General features: G+C 37.5%; 1 protein-coding gene across 2 annotated transcripts in view; it reads right to left on the bottom strand.

The window, feature by feature from the left end:
• Positions 1-10,508, bottom strand: part of LOC146000113 (uncharacterized) — a 35,612-nt gene extending 25,104 nt beyond the window's left edge. The window contains exon 1 of one of the 2 annotated variants that reach the window (XM_083137461.1): positions 10,475-10,508. The gene's annotated coding sequence lies outside the window, so the exon portion shown is untranslated. Of the gene's footprint in view, positions 1-10,370 lie in introns of both variants that reach the window. The other variant, XM_083137460.1, reaches the window with a different exon arrangement.
• Positions 10,509-18,731: the final 8,223 nt, after the last annotated feature.

Genomic DNA, 18,731 nt, shown 5'->3' with positions numbered 1-18,731 from the left:
AACAAATTTACATACCCACAAATACATCCATTTTTATATATATAGAAGATTAAAATTTCCAGTACAGCAGAAGCCAGACTAAGATTAAAAACCACAAAAAAAGGATAACATAAAATAAACAAACCAAAACAGTATTAAGGTAAACAGATCACTTTCACAAAATCATTACTTATGTAGGCCTACAATTTTTCTATGTTGATGATAAAAGATGAATATGAACTGAATATATCTATTTGGTTTGAGATGATATTGAACTGATTTGGTAGTCTATGGATTTGATTGATTGATTGATTTGGTGTTTTAAGTCCACTTTATGCACAGTAAGGCTAATTGGGACTGGACCTACAGTTTAAAGTGGGATCCGAACCACTATATGTCCCTCCACCGGGTATCATACCCAGGACCCCTTGATTACAAGGCAACGATGCTACCACTGCGCCATCGGGGAAGGCCCAAGTAGCCTAAGGAATAGTAAACGTTGTATGAGTGAGAGCCTGGGAGTTTAGTGTGGAAAGTGTCCATGCTCCATGTTTTATGTCTAGGCAATCTGAGCGAGAGTTCGCGGAGTGGGATGCTGCATCTTAAGTTTCCATAATTGTATAGCAATTTGATATCTGCAATGTATCTACAAGGTTCTGGAGTATTAATGTTCAGATTTACAAAGAAGATCTCTCTTAGGTAGTTGTCTCAGGGCAGGCACTCTATATCGAACGATGGAGGAAAAAGCTGAGAACACTGTCGATCTTGAAGGTATGAGAATGAGCAGTCATGTTCCAGATTGGTGAACAGTATTCTAGAATGGGAGACACAAATGTTTTGAAGTAAATGGAAAGTGTTTTCGGGTTATTGATTTCGGTGAATCTCTAAAGTAGGCCTAGCATACGCATTGCCTTCTTTATGATGGTTGATACGTGATTATCGAAATTTAGTTTTGAATATATGAGGATACCTAGATCTCGGTGTTGTGCTCCTTTTGTTAGAGGGAGGTCGGTGAGTGTATAATTACTTTCAAGAATGTTTTGTTTTAATGAAATTGTTATGTATGAGCATTTAGAAGGGTTTGTGGACAGTTTCCATCATTTACACCATTCAGAGAATCTGTTTATGCCATTTTGGAGAAGTTGCATGTCTGATGGCTGTTTTATTTCTCTCATAATCTTGCAATCATCAGCGAACATTAGAATTGTGCTTGAGATTGGGGAATTAAAGAGGTCTGTGAGATCATACAGATATAATACAAATATCAGAGGGCCAAGAATGCTTCCTTGCGACACACCAGATATAACAGGAAGCCAGTTAGAAAGAGTTTCAGGAAGTATAACGCGTTAATATCTATTTCTTAGATAATCTTTCACTAATTTTAACGTGTTTCCAGTGATGTTAAATCTGTTAGATAATTTATGTAGTAAACAATGGTGATCCACTGAATCAAAAGCTTTGGACAGATCAAAGTAAACAACATCTAACTGATTACGATTAGTAATTGCATTTATGGCATAGGATTGCATAGAAGACAGATTGGTAAGGCATGAAGAATTTGTAAGAAAGCTGTGTTGTGCTGGGTTAATGTAAGGGGAAGTGAATTTCAGAAGTCTATCTTTTAGAATTTTTTCACAGATAATAGCAAGTGCAGAAAGGAGAGAAATGGGCCTGTAACATGTAGTATCGTTTGCATTGCCAGATTTAAAAATAGGAATGATATTTGCTTTCTTCCATTGAGTGGGGAAGCAGCCTTCAGAGAAGCACCTATTGTATAACATTGCTAGAGTAGCAGCTAGTGAGTGAGCTGTTATTTGAAGGAAAATAGTAGGAATATTGTCTGGTCCAGATGCTAGATGAGAAGAAAAGGACATAAGGAAGGGCAAGACCACCTGGTTTTGTAAAGATGGTAGAAAGAGAGTGAGGGCAGATAGATTTGATAGGCGGTGATCTAAAACATCATTTGAAACAAAATTATTTTGAAATGTTAGATTGAATAGTTCACCAACAACTGAAATGTCATTGTGTGTTACTTCTAAAGGGATGCATTTGGCTTGTGTCCGTGAATTTATTAATGTTCAGAATCTCTTTGAATTAGTAAGGAGTTTGATTGTGACTGTGTTTACATATTCAGTGTATTTCTGTTTCATAAGGTCTTTATTATACTTACGAAGTGGTTTGAAAATGTTGTGTGTGGGTATTGGCGAAACTTTTCCGCAGTTGCCATGCTCTCTTTTTGTTGTGTAATAGATGCTGCAACTCTTTATCAAACCAAGGAGGGAACTTACATTTTATTGTTTTATGGCACATAGTCCTGAATTAAGGTGTGAATCACATCTGTAAACAGTTCAACAGCCTCGGTCACGGTCCCTTCGGAAAGCAGATTCCAACTGAAAAGGTCAATGTCCCATGGTGTTTTCTTCCACACGGAGTCTTATGCCTGGAGGAAGCACAAAGCGACTCCTAGTCTGACTGAACGAGATTCAACAAGGGTCTGACCTCACAGTTTTCAAAGGAGGAGAGAATGTAACCATGGTTTTTGTCCTTCCTTGTGTTGTGTATATTGTGTTGAAGAAGACCTAGCCCATGAAGAAAATTTTCTATTGTAGTGAAAATATAACATTCTGTATGTACTATATCAGCGGTGACCTTTTTTGGTTTAAAGGCTAATTCACATTTCAAGAATCACTGGCGGTCTACTTATCTCATTAGATCTAACAACGAGAGCCTAAAAAAGGAAGCAAAGGGCCAATACCATAAAATTGACATTATTTTATTTTATGTATTTATTTATTTATTAAATAAGTTCTGGCTTCAGTACTGTGGGCCTGGCACCTGTTTTAGGCTGTATCTCTCCAGTTCATCATTATAGGGTGGCTAATCTAGGACCATGATAAAATTCAAGTATAATTCCCGGTTTTCAAGGCGAACTTTCCAAAAATTCAAGCAGATGTTTTCTCTATTTCAACCTTACGTATTGCCGCCTCTCAACATCCAGACACAAATATCTTAATAATATAAAGGGACTATGTGATTCCAACATCCAAAAATTATAATTCAATTAAACGGTATACGTAATATAATTAAAATATTTAATTTAAGGTGCTGAGTTTCTATTTACAATCAGAGGTGCAACCATGAATTTTTGACTCGGTGGCCAAGGAGAAAGTGCCAGAATAAACGTACTAATAATAATAGTGTTAATAATAATGTTATTATTATAACATTTTGATTTGTTTTATTTTACTTCGCTTCTTGAGCCACGTTTGGCTAATTTGTGAAGATGGGGATGAGTGATATGATGAAATTGATGAATGAACAGTCACAAACATCCATACCCAAGCCAGGATTCAAACCCGCTGGTACCAACACTGTTGTTGTTATTATTATTAGTAGTAGTAGTAGTATCAAAGATGTTATTATCCTCGTAAATTATGCTAAAAAGGGGGTTGAAGTTGGTGCTAAAGCATTTGTGTTCGAACAAACGTTCTGAATTATTTTTTTAACACGTTCAATTTCACATCAATAATGGAAAACAAGCACACAAACTATTTTTGAGACAGAAAATGCTTGATATATGCATTCCAAATATAATTATTTTTTTACATTAACATGTATCACTTTCATACACGATATATGTTTCACATATATGCAACATGGAGCGACGTGAACACTAAATTGTGTGCGTATTCAAAGTTTCTTTAATACATATTATAAACAACATACATTACTTAAATATATTACAGAACCAATTCATCCATCTCACAATAAGCCAACAGCAAAAATTACATAAATTGTCTCTGAAATGTGCAGGCTCCCTTTCCTCAAAACAGTTGTTCGTGCATTTAAAACAAAATCAATTAAGACAAGTGTTATTTCTCTGTCTGATAACACTGGGGAACAAAATTGAACTTTTTTTTTGGCACACGAGGAAAAATAGCTGATCTTAATAGAACTTTTCACGCTGAATTCAAATATGTAAGTAGTTTTCTCCATCACCCACAGTTTTTTGTGAAGCCTAAGTTAAGTGTGAAACATTTTTGTGCATACATACATACATGGTGCTATTCAACTTAATTAAAATGTGGGCATTGTTGATCCCTTCAGTATTGTGCATCTGGAACATCTCTCTCCAGCATCCAACAGTAATGAGAAAACATTCTTGCACTCCACTGTCCCTGGTACCTATTTTCCATGACAGAGATGTCTTGGTGGAAACGCTCCCAATGTGTCACAAACGGCACCAAGGTTGTCAGGGAAGAAATCCAGGTGAGATTCCAAGAGATATACTTTGAGGGACATATTACACACAGTTCACCCGCAGTCTCATGATATTTCCAAGCTTTTTGGTTTCATAATACGATTATACAGAACGGTTTTAAATTAACTCCACGCTGATCTTTCAATTTCGCCTAACAGACCTTCAAATTTTTTATTCGTTATCAAAGTTCTAATTTGGGTCACACAAAAAATCCCTTCCCTTATTCTAGTGGACTTACACATGGAAATTTTTCCCTTAAATAATGAAATCAACACAATTTATGTTCATCGTCTTAATGAAGTTTTTCAAAAGCCCTCCCTAACTTGATATGAAGTGGAGGAACAAGAATCACAAAATTTTTCTGTCCAGGCATATGTGATTCACGCTTTAGTCATTATTGATGTAATGATTATTCTTGTCCTTGCTGTCCCATTCGCACACGAAACAGCAAAATTTAGTATAGCCAAGCTGCAAACCCTTTAACAATGCAATTACTTTTAAATCGAAAAGTTCGGCCTGTTTTCTTTCCCAACTTCAAATCCTGAACAAGGCTGTATAATTTACTTTGTGTTAACAGATGAGGTTCACAAGAAGAGGCCTCAAAAGTAGAATGATCTTGCTCCTCATTTTGAACTTCGGTAGCTGCCTCATGTTCCCATTCATCTCTACAGTTAGATATGCAGGGGGTGTGGTACAAGTACTGGCCTCATAGCCGATGTCAAATTTGTGTACTTGACTGTATAATTGAATTTACTAGTTATTCCTTTTATCTTTGTAATACAGAAATCACAGTCCGATGAATGATCTCGTGGTTCAAGCCACACCATTCCATTACCACTGAAGTCGCATCATCTACGAGGTTTGTCCCCCCCTTTCAATGCAATTCAGCCCTCCCCCGAAATAAAACCCTGCATGCATCATTGTGCATTCGTACAGGTTAAATTGTTTGTGCCCCAATTCTGTTCGAAATCATTTAAAAACTGTTTTACATACATTACTTATCAAAGAAAAAATACCTAAAATTCATAACAAGCAATACTTAAAAAATGTCACTGTACAAAAACTGTGAGTGATAGAAAAATTCTGAGTGCATATTTGAATTTAGCGTACATTTTACATTAGACACCAAATATATGTGTCATGTGCAAAAAACTGTGTGTCCCCATTGCAATTTACAATACAATGCATTACGGAGAACAATGAAATAATGCGAGCGAAACGAGCAAGAAAATTTTTAGATCTAATTTTTTGCAGGCTGAAATCAATATTGATTTAATAGGGTGCAAATAATTTCAGGGGACTTTTGTGCCTCCCCAATGGAAGCACATGGCACAGTGGTTCGGAACCCACTTTAAACTGTAGGTTCAGTCCCAATTAGCCTTTCTGTGCGTAAAATGGACTTAAAACCACAAATCAATCAATCAATTTTACAACTTTTTCCCATTTAGATAGTTCGGCACCCAGGGCCGACTCCCACCACCCCTAGCGGTTATAAAGTTATAAACTTGATAAGACTAAGAAAAGCAGGAATTGTAAGCGTATCGAGCAAGAACATTTTATGAAAATGATTTTTACTTGCATAAAATGTGAATAGGATTTGGATTAATAAAAGTTGTAATTCTTCACATCTACGGAGAAAAATTCAAGTAGAATTCACACATAATTCACGAAACCAATAATTCACGCATAATTCCCGGAATTCGAGTAGCCATCATGTCATTAGCATCTTTTCATCCTTTTAATGAGAAGATAAAAAACTTTCTTTTTTTTTTTTTACATACCTAACCATAATTACTACAATTTTATTCTTTCATAAACACTCATTTTAACAAAAGTATTTCACTTGTTGCTGGACATCAGTAAAAAAAATATACAACTATTTTGTACTTTTCAGCAGTTCACCTGTTTCCAAACACTTGACACTGCATTCCGTCAATGAGTTTATCATGTTGCAAGTCGATTCAACAAAGAAAGAAATTGACTGTTACAACAAAGCTTTTTTCCTAATACAACAGTTGAAAATACTGAGAAGTAAGTAATAAAATGTTTTGTGACTATACATAATAAAATCCATATAATATGACAGAGCACCGTGGGCTACCTCTCGCGGTATGCTGGTCGACTGGTAGACCGCGGTTGACGCGTTGGCCACCCCTGTACTATATAATCGTAACTTAAAAAATATTCTTAGTCTTTTTTAGCTGAAGTTTGGAAATTTTTTGATTGACAGTTTGCAAAACATTAGCTGCCATGTTTGTTTACAGTTTAATGATAATTACACTATTTACGGTTTAAAATTAGATCTTATATATTATTCTACGTACACAAAATATTTGCTGTTTCTGCCTATAAAAATTATTGAATTTTAAATCAAGAGAAATATAAGTGTGTTTGCAGTTTATATATTACATTTCTTTTAGTGTGTGCTTCACCCTATCATTACATTTATTTCGTTTCCTTTCTTTGAGCCTAATAAACACCATTCAATGATATCTACAAACTCATTATGTACATTATTCAATAAATTATTTATTTACAGTTAATTAATTCAGTGATTTTTGTCAAGAAAATCACCTGATTTAAATCTTGATTTAAATGAATCCACCTTGCCTAGCAATGAAAGAATTTCTCATCGAGTGGTAACAGGTCCCAAAGAAGAAAACACCATCAACAACACCCTCCCCCCAAATGTAACAAATATGGCAGCAGCTGTCTTTAACCAAGACAACAGGAAACAAATAGTTGCTTGCAAACAATGAACCATAATAGACTATAGAGATGGGAAAAATAATTTTCAAGAAAACACACATCAAGTAACCATTAAGTCTTTGAATTATGTGTTAACAGACACAAATAGTAACCTAAACATGCAACAAAATTTTGTTTACCATGATAATTTGGAATTAAATAACCAAAACTTGGGCCACATTCTCATCTTGTGATAATTTTTGCAGTACATTTCACCCTTTGTATCCCCTCAAGGAAATGAAATATTTTCAATGCTCAATGAAGATTATGTTCTTTACGTTTTCAGTTGTTGTTAGCACGAAAGCTTCTCGCAAGTGAATAAAGCACTCAACACAAAAATCTACAACAGCAGCAGATTGAACGTTGCCTACCGTTTTATAAATGTGTTATAAAATAAAGTAAATCACACACCAAGGACTGAAAAATTATGAAACCAAAATAGAAGTGAAATTATCGTTAGGAGTGTTCGATATATTGGTGCTTATAATTTTACGTCCTTAGGCTGGGACTGTTACATTTGGGGCTGATGGCAATTTTAGATGTTTTTCTTCTAAGTTTCTTTGATGGTGATCTTTTGTATGCGTTTCTTAACTATTTAAGTGTCCATATAAACAATGTTTACTAATAAAAAGCGGCAAAAATACTGAGAGATGGCGGGTTCTTTACTTACGAAGGCTCAACTTTGTGATCATATATCACTGCTACTTGTGTTTTCCATGCATATGGAACCAATTTTATTTGTAAAAGGTAACAGTTCCGAATGTTTCATGATTTTTCAAAGTTTCAGAGGAAAAAGTCAAAGTTTTGCAGAACTGCAGGCATGGGTGTTACAGTAAAGTTTAACCTTGCTAAAAGCAATTATAAGTAAACGTTTATAACTCCGAGAAGTGCAATTTATCAGTGAAAAATATATGTAAAATTTACCTTCTGCAAGCATCTGCTCTTTCCATTGACAAGGCATTCTTTCTGAGAGTAAGTATGACAATTTGCAGTTCCGAAAAGTCCAATTTATGGGCAAAAAGAAAATTAAAAGATATGTTATCCAAATATTATCACTTTCCATTCGAAAGGCATTCCATAGGTTACTGCCGACACGAGGCTCAAAGCACTGTTGTGCTTGAAACTAGTTCCAACATTATGAGATATTGAAAGCATTTACAGAAATTATTGTAATGCAAAAGCCCTAAACCTAGCCTGCCTAACCTAACCACAAAAGCATTTGCGGGTATTTTTTGAATCCGAATACACCCTAAAACTGACTCATCTACCCTAACTACGAAAACCATTTGCACCTCACACGTGACCTAGATGACAGCAACAGGCTGTAACAAGACAACAATAAACAAATGGTTGGTGGCAAGGGAAGAATCTGGGAATGAATGGATGGAGAAAACCAACAAACACAGTAAGTAATCGCTAGAACTCCAGCCTAAGTTCCTTTTGTTTGATTGCGATTTCATCATGCTATGAATGCAATTTTTACATGGTTCGATTTTGATTTACGTCTTTTAACACATACTGCGAAGTTTTAGCAATTAGGGTAAATGCTCTAGTAATGGACACCGAAGACAAAATTATTATTGTTACCGGTAATATCTATAAGAAATTATTATTTAGCATTTCACTTACCTCTTATATATTTCTTGATGTAGAAGACTATGCTCTATAAGAACATATGAGTTATTATGGTAGTGACCAGGCTGTTTATGTGTTTGGGAACATATTGCACTGAAGTACATAATGAGCTAGTAATGGACACCAATGAATTAAGTTCTTGTCACCCGCTGCTTCCGTAATGGACACTTAATTTAAAATTATGTTTCTTTCTTGGTGAAAAATGCAATTTAAGTTTGTCTTGCAGAAGAATTCCCAAGTGCTCCATTATGAAGCATTTGAAGAACACATTACAAATAATGGACTTGTTGACACTTGCTAGTAACTTATCTACAAGTGCTAAGCATTGACTACAGGACAATTTTTCTTCTATTTTACACATACTATTAAACAATATTTGAAATAATGGACTTATTGACACTGGTAGAAGTTACAGTCATGTACAAACGACTTCCTTAAACTCTAGAAAGTTTTGTGCTATCACTAGAACTTATTCCTGCCTTCAAAACAATGATACCATGTGACTGAAAAAGTGCTGTATTTTCATAAATTATTTGTACTATCATTTACATTTGGCCTCACAATATATTTATGGTATGACTTGAGATAACCGGACCCCTCTCAGATTTTCTTCATATTTGACATACTCACTAATTGAGGCCTCCTAATCACGAATCTTAAGTTAAAATTTGTCGGAATCGTCTAGAAATTGCAAACCATTGACGCTAGCCCCACTAACCATTGGCGCGTGGTTAGGTTAGTTTCGGTTAGGTTAGGCAAACATAGTTAAAATTTGGTGTCGTGGTAGTATCAGGATCTAGAAACTGCAAATAATTGCAAACCATTGACGCTAGCCTCACGAACCATTGGCACATGGTTAGGTTAGGCAAACAGAAGTAAAAATTTGGTGTCGTGTTAGTATCACGATCTAGAAATTGGAAATCATTGCGAACCATTTCAAACGACAAAATTTCAAATTTAACCGGCTGTACAGTCGTAAATACTTCTTTCCGCGCTCCAATTTTTTTTATTCATAAATAGGATCAAATAATGTTCATAATGAAAAAAAAAATTCAAAATTCGAGGGTGTAGAATAGGGTACCCGACCCACAATCTGAACCGTTACCGGTTCAAATTTTGTGTCACAATAATTTCCAAAATTCTGCGATAATTAGTCTTTCTGCTAGGGGAATTTGAAAAAAATCATAAAACAATCTGACCCGTTAACAAAACTCCTACGCATGTATTAACAGGCAGTAACAGAAATGAAAAATGTAAAAATTGTATGTGCCATGATGAAATCGTAATTAAACAACCGGATCATGGGCCACCGCGGTTATTGAACGATGTACACGTTCAGATACAAACATTAACCTATTCGTCAAGTCCAACCCACATTTCCAGCTTAACAATTAACCTTCCACAAGAACAGGTCATTATAATATCTTCTTTATGCATTTTAAATATTAAAATGAAAATCATTTGGCTAATAGTTACTGCAGCTCAGCTCCAACCAAAACTGATTGATTGATTTGGTGTTTTAAGTCCACTTTATGCACAGTAAGGTTAATCGGGATAACCTACAATATAAAGCGTGATACGAACTACTAGTGTCTCCACCGGGTATCAAACCCTGGACCCCTTGATTACAAGGCGAAGACGCTACCACTACGCCATCGGGGAAGACCTCTCAGCTCCAAAAAAATGTATACCTGGGTTAAGAAGGAATTAGAATAACAATACGAACGTCTTTTTTTCGTGAACTTACAAAGTTTTCTCATCAAAAGTTTACGATTGTGTAAATCAGTGTAAATGCAATATGAATATCAAATAGAATAGGATTACAAGACATAAATAAGTTCCTTTACTCACAACACAATACAAACTTTTCATCAGCTGACGGTCAATCCGGAATGACAAATTTGAACGAAATTGGCCAATCAGGAAGAAGTAGAGTTTGTGCTGCCGCCACCGGCATCACTCCCGCACTACTGTGGTTACCATAGCAACACCGGAAGCAATGCGCTTCACGTGGACGCTATTTCATTTTTACCAGGGACGTAGCTAGGTTCATCAGTTCGGGGGGGGGGGGGGGCCCAAAACTTAAGATTTTTTTTCTGTCAAACCATTAAAAACTAATAAACTATTAATATACCACATAGGCCTACATATATGTACAGTATGTGTGTGTGCTTTATATATATATATATATATATTGTTGAAAGATAACATTATATTCTCCTGTAGCCCCCTAAAATTTGCGAATATAGACTCGCGAAATCCACGGCCATTATTCGGGAATCTAAATGCACAATGAACGCATTAACTTAATGGCATCTAGACAGTCTTTTAAAATCCATGTATTTTCTCGTATGTCAGATTTGAGATACCAAGAACAATGGCATTAGTCGTTACTCCTTAGATTTGCAAAATTTGCTCGAAGAAAATTGAGAAGTAGAGAAAACTCTCTTCCGTGGGTTTAGATATAAAAGGGTGCTGGAATCAGGTGTACAATTATGACAACGGTGCGAAAATGAAATGTTTGTGTAATGAGTTCAAGATAGGCATCCCATGTATATTGTTTATACCAGAATCGAATCCGGCGTCCTTTATTGCAAGGCGACACCCTTAACCACTATTCTATGAGACATGCCCGAGTCTTTTGTGGCGTCGTACTGTTCACATTGGAGAATGATGACGATATATACGAAATTTTATGCTCACATCTAGTTTCTTAAAAGTAATCATCTTTGTGCGTGCAAAACTGAATATATGATGGCAATAGAAACAACAAAATTCTCGTGCGCTCAAATTATTGCGCTTTAGTCTTTCAAGGTTCGATCCCTGGTAGAAACTCCAAAATTTCTGTGATGGCCTAACATCGTGAGGACAATTGAGAAGCTACTTGAAATCAATATGTAAGCGAATTCCACTCTCAAAGCTAGATGGGACTCAATGCGATGACCACGCGTCACCGAATGGAAAAAGACTTCGGAGGCTTTGTCCTTCAAAATTAATTTTACTGAATAACTGTACTTTTCTTTAGAGGACCTAAATATGGCTTTTTTGCACAGTACAACGTTGTTTTCTTTCACCCTACTTCAGTAGCGAAGCGTAGTCTTACGAAGGAGGCAAGCAATGTTTCAGTACAACAAAACATGTAGTACAACGACATGCCGAGGGGAAAGATTCAAGGTTTATAGCCTCATTTACCCAGTCACTGGATTTGTCAAAATATCGTAATAAAGTGACTGTACTAAAAATAAACCATATGATCCGCAAACGTCACATTTACTTTTTAAAAAAAATCCAGGTAACGTTATTCATATGATATTAAACGTTTTGCATATGCGAACTTTCCGCATACGACTAAAGGGAGACGGAATTTCTTACTTACTTATTAGTACCTTTATTTGTTCATTATTATTTAATATGGTCAAACGGTGACCAAACCGATTTAGATAAAAAAAAATGGGAATCATTTGTTTATTTTACGCTGCATGATGTAATTTAGTATTTTTGGGCACCCTAAAAACCGCATTGGAGTAACTTAAACACTAAATAAAAAGTTAAACACAAACAATAAAAAATTCATTTCAAAGCAAAGAAACACATGCATAGACGATGTACTCACCACAATAAATTTCAAACTCTTGGTGTTGGTCGACCCCCTTCCACGATTTTCATTTTAACACTTATCTCTCTCGAGCTAAACGAAGCAATTTTCAATTGCTCAATAATACACCCGCACTTCACATCAACCGTTCCTAAATACGCGTTCATTCCGATAAATTCACAGCACAAAACACGAAGCAACAAACACTCACACTATCCCACGCGCTTTCCACAACTGCAAATTGCAAGCATCCACACAAGATCACTTTGAAAATCTCTGAAACAACAGAAAGTGATACCAACCTATTTCCTTAATTTTATCCGTCACAAAGGAAAGATATATCAGTTTGGAGATAAAAATTACGCGGAGGAATCAGAATCATTTCAGCAGAACGAGTATGTACATTAATATTTAAGTAATAAAGTGTCATTCAATGGCGTGCCCGGGGCGAAGGGGGGGGGTGGATGGTAGACATAACCCCCTTTTGGCCCAGTATATCTAAGATAAAACGTCAAAGGAAGGAAAAGATGACAAAATGGGGACCGTAAAAAGACCCTGGGAACACCACTTGCGTCATAATAATAGAACTTAAAACATATTCGGGCCTCCCCGATGGCGCAGTGGTAGTGTCGTCGCCTTGTAATCAAGGGGTTCCGGGTTCGATACCCGGTGGAGGTACAAGTGTTTCAGATCCCATTTTAAACTGTAGGTCCAGTCCCGATTAGCCTTACTGTGCATAAAGTGGACTTAAAACAACAAATCAATCAATCAATCATTAAAACATATTCTTGTGCTCATAATATGCAGAATGTATACGATTTACTTCTATGCCATGTACAAATATCAGTAGATAGTTCTTTCTCAGATAGCTTTATTTTCACCCCAAGTTTTATTCAAAAGCAGTCAATTTATTGATTGTAAAATTTGTGAAAGAGCTCACTTGAATTACTGCGTAAATAATTTGGCAGTTGCAAACACTGGTAGCGGTCAACACTTCTGGCGTAATTTGAGCTGGACCAACCAGGAAGCAGGGTGCAGGACCAAGGTCCGTCCAATCTTCCCTCCCTCCCTGAGAAAACTCTTCACGGGGGTGCAGAAATTCCACTGCCCCAACTCCCAATGTCAACTTTTTTTACGCGTTTTACATTTCGCGAAATCTAAAATAATTTGTAATATAATATGATATATATGGAATTTAGAACAGTGATAATAACTTCTTTTAGTTATTTTATGACTAACAATTATTATTATATTTGCGATCTTGTTTACGTGTTCATGAAGACAAATATTCGTTACTAGTTTTTGCTGCCAACGTACCCATAGATGAATCCTTCTGCTTTCGGTTGAACTCGGCTATTTTCGGGAATCACGCAAGCTCGGAAAGCACAGCTTTTTGTAGAAGCTTTGTGGACGGGTTCCACCAGAATTTCACGCTTCGCCATGTGACTCCTTCGGAGGCCTTATTTTCCCGCAGAACGGCTGCAAGCATTGAGGCTGGTGCTTGCTACAGAGCTGCTGGGGGAGTTTGCGGCCGCATTTTTTCGCGAAATCGAGTGCGATGGAAACTAAATACGGTTAGAACATTAAGTACATTAAATGATATTCGAATTATGCAAGCAGTGCTTGCATTGCTTGTACTATATCTTCGCCTCTGCCCTACTTTTATAGTTTTTAATTCAAAGGATTCCACTCCCGAAGCATGAGCATGACACACCACGAAACCAGAGGTCCAAGGTTCGGACCTTGGACAGGTGTGGATGCATCATGTCTCGCAGCGCTATTCCTTCGGATCATCATTCAGTCTCATCGTCGCATTTAACACAAGAGGTAGAAAAGAGGCGTAAAATAACGAAATAGACATTATTGATTGACTTGGTTCATTTTACTTCACTTTTCTGACACTTTTTGGCTAATCGTGAAGATGAGAATGAGTTAAGATTAACTTGATGAAAGGACCATCACAAAGAAGACACATTCTCAGGCCGGGATTCGAACACGGGACATTCTGCTTCGTAGTGGAACCTGCTAACCCCTCCACCACGGAGTTGTCGGCCCAAATAAAAATGAGAATTAGAAAATGCCGTCTTGAATTTGCAGGAACCGAGTTCACCAGCAAGGGCAAATGATTTTCGCTCCCACTAGGATAGGCAAATAACAGAAAATGCTTGATAAGTAATTTGACTCTCCGTATTTCATGATATTATTATGTAAGCAACTATTATTCGCTATATACCTTTGGATAACTTTTATTTGTATGTCTAGTCAACTTTTCCGCCTAAGCAGCAGCCACAGCGTCTGCATTTGCGGGTGGAGGCCAGGGTTGTTAAAGGTCCAGGAATTTTAAATAAATTCAATTCCATCCAGGAGAGAAAATCAGCAAGCGTAAATGGGTTCTGGACCGTAATGAACCTTTTCATTTGTAAATTTTTCAATTCGGTCCAGGAACCTTATTTCTTGATGAATTTAAATACGGTCAAGGAACATTTTTTCCGGATCAGTTTAAATAGGGTCAAAGTTCCGTATTGAAATGAAACAATTCGCAACTTGGTACGAATTTAGATTGTGCGAGAGAATAGGTTCCCCGGTCCTATAATGGGATTAGAATGTATGCGTTCCCTAATCTTTAACAATCCCAGTGTTGTTAATGGTCCAGGTATTGTAAATAAATTCATTTCACATCCGGGAGAGAAAATCAGCAAGTGTAAATGGGTTCTAGGCCTCAATTCGGTCCAGGAACATTTTTTCCGTATGAATTTAAATACGGTGCAGGAACCTTTTTTCCACGATCAATTAAAATTCGGTGCAGTATTTTTTTTCCGGATGAATTTAAATACGATCCAGTAACTTTTTTTAATGGAACAATACACTACTAGGACCGAATTTAAATTGTGCGAGAAAAAAGGTTCCGGTCCTGCAACGGAACCAAATAAAACCCATAGAAGGTATGGGTAGATGGACCTTTGACAACCCTGGTGGAGGCTAAATAAAGAAAAATCACAAAATATGCAGAATTTTGAAACGTATTATTTCTAGAGCATGCACACTACTATAAAATGTTGACTACATACCTCGTTTCCTTCCTTAATTGAAATGTGACTTATTCTTCATCACATGTGAGATCAACCGCCCTGGGAGTCAAACGCGGTCTCCTGTGTGGTAGTCGGACACCAATTTAGAAAGTTAATGTGTTGGACATTTGGTTGATCAGTCGATCCTACTTCACCTTTCTCGAGAGGAAAACAAGCTGGCAGCTTCACACTCGAAATTGCACTTCGCCTACCCCCGTGGCGGAGTGGTTAGCACATGGTGCTACGATGCCACGTGTGCCGGGTTCCAATTCCGGACTGAGCATGGGTGTTTGTTGTGCCCATTGATCAATTTAATCATATCATCACTCATCCCCATCTTCGCAATTAGCCAAATGTGGCAGAAGAGCGAAGTAAAATGATCCAAATCGATCGAAATTTCACTCGCAATGCATGAAAATGAGATCTCAAGCATTCCGTGATCCTACCGGAATCTCACGTTAACAGAAACTACGTAACAACTGCTTGGATCAAACTGTTCTTCGAACTAGCTGACAGTCATCAATTGTCGACCAATCAACACAGGAGGGCAAAAAGAAGCAGATGTTTCTTGAAAATGAGTGGAAAGTTACCAAGGAAGGATATAAAATTGGTACATTACAAAGGCTTATTATGGCCTTTCCCTTCATTGCAGGTTATGAGCACAAGGGTTGAGTGTGGGAACCTGAAGGAACCGCGACATCTTTGTCATTCATCTCCCGCCAGAAAAAGGACAAACAGTAGAATTTTGTCTGCTGCAATTTGAAAAGCATATGTCCATGGTGAACCATAAAGTAATTAACCCAGAAAGTCCTAGCTACCTGCAGTGCGTTTCGGCGCGGCCGATAACCAGAGCCAGATGAAGAGAAGATTTTGTGGGAAGGGGTGACCTGGCTTAGGCCCCCTGGTGTGCATGAAGCGAAAGCGTGTTTTCAAAAGGTCCCTGACTTCCCAGAAAGGGACGACCCATAAAATCACTGCGTTTCCTACCAATGCATCCGTTTTTGTTCAACCAAAGTGTATATGTCACCGTAGGATCCGAGTGCTTCTAGTTCTGTTGGTTGCGGGGCTTCTTGAGTCTTTTGTCAACATGGTGCCAATCAGAGTTTCTTTCTGCCAAGGTCGTTGCACCTATGAATCGGCTCTTCAGCTTGAGTGGCAAAAGACATGTTGTACGGAGGAAAGTTGCACCGGAAAAATTACCTTCTTAAATACGATGAAACCTGCAAAACATCCACAGATATTTATTCGGGGGTGGTCCCTTTGACAAAACATCAATATTCTAAAAATTCTTCGAACGGACTGTGTAAAACATTGCAATACTCCAAAAACTGAACCTGCTCTGCAACACAAGGAAAATGCCTCATTTAGCAATCAATGTGCCTTTGTTAAGTTGGTAAGTTCAGTATGTCACTACATTTTAAATAATGCTGATGGAAAAAATTAATAAAGTTTGTTAAATGACAACGACTCCTTACCACAAGAATATAATTATTCTTTACGGATATCCCCTATAACGGTTGAGGGTTCGACGTGCTGACCCCACGTCACCCCATTACTGGTTAAAGATCTCCACACCTCTAAAATTTTTGGTAGGATTGTGGGAAGGACTGGCAGTCGGGAGATAGACCAAGGCCCTTCCAGGGCTGTTGAACCACGGGTTATTATACAGGGAGGTTATTGCAGCATGACACCGCAAGAGCGTCGGCCGCTTGCCGGCCCAGTCATGCAACAGGTGCCGGCAAATTGCGTAACAGATAGCCCGTTACACAAACCGCTTGTTTTGTAATGTTTCCACTTTTCACAATTATAGTTACAATTACAACTTAAATAAGCACGTACCTTGCCGCAAGGATGCTGGAAAAGGTGTCCTCTAAAATACAAATATTTCTGGCACTTTATTTCTGCCCATATCGCTTCTGACAGCAATGACTCATCCAACATAAAGGATTCAATTTTTCATTCTTGTCTTGCCTTCGAATAAACAAAACCGTGACTCTTATTTTGCAGATAACACAAGATTAATCCTTTTGAACACTAGAGTCAGTGGCGTGCCCAAGATTTTCGAGGGGGGAGGTTACGTATACATTATTATGCAAAACGAAAGCGCAGATAAACGAATTATTTAACAGTGTCACTTAATTTTAACGTGTGAATATTTTTGAAGTAAAGTAGCGATCATACATTGTGTGCGTTTTTCTTTCTGAGAGCGCCATTTGAAATAAGCACTTTTCCCCTTTTGCTACTATGGGATAAACTGAATATAAAAGGCTATAACTGCTCAACAACTGCATCTTTTTAAGAAATTTAAATTCTAAATGTAAGAATGAACAAAAAGCAACATTTTATGTAAATTCCGACAATTGTGAGTCCAGGGGGAAACGGGGGCCAAATCCCAAAGTTCTATTTTCCCCGTAATTACGCAAAATTTCTGAACGTCGTAATTTCCATATTTTTTTTTTTTTTCAAAGTTGCGGCAGGAGCATTACATATCCTCATAGAGTAGTCTTTTGTTGTGCTTCCCTAAAAATTTGGTCCATCCAGTGTCTATAGAGCCGACGCTAGAAGCGAAATTCCTCAGATGTCGCAAGAGCGTCAGCGGCTTATCGGAGTAGTGGTAAGCCGCGAGAAGCCTCTCGATACTACGCGAATGCGACAGCTGTCGGCTACCAGTTGTTTAGACGTGTTCACTTCGGTTTGCGTTTATCAGTACTCGTGTTGTTCAGTGCTAGTGCTTTATCGTGTGTTAATTGTTATTCATTCATTAGTTATGCCGCCAAACAAATATAGTCTTGAACAAAGAGTTTTTATGTACGATACTTACGTGAAAACGAACTCTTGCAGAAAAGTAGTCAGGCGATTCGCAAGAAAATTTCCTGGCAATCCTGTTCCGGACAGACATACTGTTTACAACCTCGTTAAAAGATTACGAGAGACAGGATCTCTTGAACCTAAGAAACGTGTTTCCAGACGACGTGTTCTTACGGAAGAAAAGCTAGACGAAATTGGTGAACGACTTGAACATACTCCAAAAAAATCCCTCCGTCGGCTTGCTCAGGAAACAGGCATTTCAAAATCCTCAGCACGAAATGCCACTAAATTACTTAGATTAAAACCCTACAAAATTACAGTGGTTCATGAATTGCAACCGCGCGATCACGCGACTAGAGTTCGATTCTGTAACTGGATGCTGGATAATATTGTTGCTGGCAGAGTAAATCCAGAATTAATCATATTTTCAGACGAAGCTTGGTTCGAATTGAATGGCCGAGTTATTTCACAAAACAATCGCTATTGGAGCGCAGAAAAATCTGACCTTGTGCATGAAGTTCCGCTCCATCCTGCAAAAATTGGTGTGTGGTGTGGTTTGAATGCCCACAGAATAATAGGGCCTATTTTTTATGAAGGTACTATCAATGGTGAAAGGTATCGAAGAGACATACTACAA

This window comes from Lepisma saccharinum, chromosome 16 (genome assembly GCF_977018435.1).
Source record: "Lepisma saccharinum chromosome 16, izLepSacc3.1, whole genome shotgun sequence".
NCBI lineage: Eukaryota > Metazoa > Arthropoda > Insecta > Zygentoma > Lepismatidae > Lepisma > Lepisma saccharinum.
This window is presented reverse-complemented; position numbering and strand designations above follow the sequence as displayed.